The 3,703-nt window shown below is 52.2% G+C and overlaps 1 pseudogene; it reads right to left on the bottom strand.

Moving 5' to 3' along the window:
- Positions 1-408: 408 nt before the first annotated feature.
- LOC125367547 lies at positions 409-2,827 on the bottom strand (annotated as a pseudogene).
- Positions 2,828-3,703: the final 876 nt, after the last annotated feature.

Genomic DNA, 3,703 nt, shown 5'->3' on the forward strand with positions numbered 1-3,703 from the left:
AAGTTCAGGTACATTCTCAAGGTCATCTAAAAACCTGATCATTCGATGTTTGTTACTTTTGATAAATGGATTGACACCTTCCATGTAAGGCTCCTTAGCTCCAAATTCAACGAGATTTGCTAAATTCTGTACAGATTTAGCCACTAGTATCAGTGTTCTTGCAGCAATAGGAGATGGGGAATCTGAGATGATATTAAACATCCGTGCATTCAGGATGGCAGGGCAAATAAGCCGAAGAAAAACAAAACCACTAACAACTCTTGTTCTCATGGTGGTATTTGTAGGCCATTTGTGCTGAACAGATTTCTGTAAACACCCATAAATATATCTCAGTGTTGGTGGAAGTATTTCTGAAGCCATGAATATTTTCTCCACAAGCTCTGAAAGTATGTTCAGTGGGTGTGCTAAATTAGTGTTGCACATCTTCATTTTTTTCTAACTTTGATGGACTTAACTCACAAGACTGTTTACTTTCCATTATCTTTAAGATGGAGTCTTTCAAAGCATGATGAACAAATTGTGTGGCGGTGGCTTTCATGGACTGCTCCATCAAGGTGCTTGCGAGTGTTGTGGCTCAAAATAGGGTAGTGGCTTCATCTTCCATGCTTATTTCTCTGTCATTTAATGTACATAACGATTCAAGCTTTTCATGAAGAAAAATCGTCAGTACAAGTGTTCGGTCTTGTCCACAGATGTGTGATAAGGCATATACTACATGAAGTTCCTTTTGCAGTATAAGCTCCTTAAATTCACTGTCCTCTTCTTCTGGCATAATATTTCCCATAGAATATTGTGCTTGAACACGCAGGGATCCTGGTTCAATACCTTTTCATGGTATATGAGAGCTGAGCAGAAACCATTCATCTGTGGCATGCCCTTTCTGTAACCGGCTCAACTGGCACTGCATAAATAAGATATCAGGGTCTTTGCTTTTCTTTGTTTTATTACTAAGAGTGATTTCAAATCTATTGATGTCAGGAGGAAGATCATCACATACAAACTCTTCTGACCATACTGGGTTTTGCCCTTCTCTTGCATGAGTTTTTGCTACTTGGACACTATTCAGGTAGATGTTACAATATGGGTTAGTAAAATATTTTACTGGGAGTTAGTGGGCTTCTTCACTCTGTAAAACAAGGCTGCTGACCTCACGAAGGCGTTTATTAGATGTCCCTGGACTGCTTTTCCGTAAATTACAAAATGCCTGCAGACCTTTCATCCAATCCTCTGCTTGTTCTGGAGTTTCTCCTGCAAAGTAAAAGCTGTAGTGTTCTTCACTAAAGTGCTGAACTACTATCTGCAAACAGTTTGGCCTGCCAAAGAGACTATCATGAACAACATAGACAGAACATACACTGAGATCTATTAATCCTTTTGGTTTTGTAGCTCGTTTTTCACTTTCAAAATAAATACGCTGGGCATCGCTACCCTCTAAAATAAAATACAAATTTTTCCAACGTTGTCCTTTGCCGTTCTTCAAAAGATAACCTTTCTTCACAATATTTTTTATGAAGCATCCATTCTTTTACAACGAATTGTATTATAGATTTCCTTGCCATCTTCATCATCATTGAGCACTTGTTCCTGATTCTGCATTGGTACAGGTTCCTTAAGATAATACCCTTCCACAATCTGTTCTCTTCTATAATGATCTATGATGTCTCCAACGCTGTTCTAATACCGGCCTCCCATCATAAATTGGTTATTTGGTGTTGGACATATTTTAAATCGCTGAATATTTTCATTGGTCTGAAAATAAAGTGAATAATCACCAGGAGTATTATCTGAGGGTCTCACAAGAAAACTGCAGCCTTGGCCAACTGTCATTAATAAATTATAAGCTTCTTGTTTGGAAATCTTCCCATGGAACCATATTTTGCTTTCATGTGGATCTTCTCGGCCCACCTCTTCTACTAGGTCTTCACCAATAAGGCTTTGCTCATCAGTTCTGAGATTTGTAACCCACATCCATCCATCCTCCCATTCATTGTGAACAATGACCGTATCTCCTTTTAAAAAACTTATTTCGTCAGTGTCCGGTACTTTTGTGTAAGGCCGAATGGCTCGAACATGCCTTCTATCTTCTACTGGCTCTGGAGGTGCAACTGGGAAAGGTAATTTTTCTCCTTTAAGCAAACAAGAAACATGAGTGTAATACCCTATTAGGTCTGAGAGTGAAGAAAACCGTCTTCCCCCAATGTAGTAATCTCCACACATGGCAATAATTCTGAAGTGGCTGACAACATTTGTCTGGCTAAGAAATGAAAGTAGGAAGGACCCCGGCCTCCTATCCCTGTCTCTTCTAAGGTGGCTGCCCGACTTCCCTGCCTGCCTGAGGCGTCTTCTGCTATAGTTCTATCAAGTTTTCCAGGATGCCACTGATTCGTGGGAGGCACGGTTAGCGGGATGGCCACCTCTTCCTCCTCGTATTCCGGACCATCCAGAGAGTCACCTTCATCCACGGTCCCCAGGCCCGCGGCCAAGGGGGGCAACTGGGGAGGCGGCGGCAGAGGGGGGAACCCGACGCCCGGCCCCAGTCTGGGCTGGCAGCGGCAGCGTCGCCCTGGCCCGCGCCATCTCTCCACTAGGTCCAGTGCCGGCCCTGTCGGCCCGGCGCCCCCCAGGGTCCCCACCGCACACCCGGCCCCAGGAACCTGGACCCCAGCTCAGCTCCGCCACCCAGAGTCCCGCCCGCTCCGGCATCCGGGGTAGGCGGCTGCGGCCCCGGGCAGGGCCGTGGGTACCTTCGCCGACACGCGGCCGGATGAGCGCCAGAGCCCGCGGCCGTCACCGGGCCGCCTTCCTCACCGCGGGCCTCGGCCACCATCGTGTGGAAGCCCGCTGGGCTGTGCCGCCCCAGCCCGCCCGGGAGCCCCGGGGCCACCAGGCCTGGGCGGCGAGCGGCCCCACCCGGGCGCGTCCCCCTGCGGAGGAAACAACCAGAAAAGGCGAGGGCCGGCCGCCGCGCCCCCTCACCGGGCCGCCGCGCCCCCTCACCGGGCCGCCGCGCCCCCTCCCCGGCCGCCGTGCCCCCTCACCAGGCCGCCGCGCCCCCTCACCAGGCCGCCGCGCCCCCTCCCCAGGCCGCCGCGCCCCCTCACCAGGCCGCCGAGCCCCCTCCCCAGGCCGCCGCGCCCCCTCCCCAGGCCGCCGCGCCCCCTCCCCAGGCCGCCGCGCCCCCTCCCCAGGCCGCGGCCCAGCCTCCCCAGCGCCCGGGGTGAAGGGAAGCCGAGTGGGCAAAAGAGCACCAGGCCTGCCCAGACGCCGTCCGGCCTCGCCTTGCACACGCACCCTCGCACACGCACCTGCAGAGACAGGAACACTTCCAGGCTGCACTGGAGAGGAAGGGAAGGGACCCGGGCGGCCGCCGCCACGACCGCTCCTTCACCACCCGAGTGCCGGCCACCCCCACCACAGCCACCGCGGGTGCCGCTGGATCCTCTTCCCGGCCCCAGACCCGAGGGGTGGGAAGGTCAGGAGGCCGGGGGCGGGGTGGTAGGGAAACTGCGCCTCCCGTTTCTGAAGATCACCAGAAGTCATCAATTCTTTCTCAGGCAGGGAGGCCCCGCCCTTTCCTTAGACATCTCTAGAAAGCCCATCACAGGCCCAAAACAAACACTGCGCACGCGCACAGGCGGCAAGGCCCGGGCATGTTGCTGTGTCACCAGCCGCCGACCGGCCTCACCACCCCTAGCTCGCACGC

Source organism: Perognathus longimembris, chromosome 19 (genome assembly GCF_023159225.1).
Source record: "Perognathus longimembris pacificus isolate PPM17 chromosome 19, ASM2315922v1, whole genome shotgun sequence".
Lineage (NCBI taxonomy): Eukaryota > Metazoa > Chordata > Mammalia > Rodentia > Heteromyidae > Perognathus > Perognathus longimembris.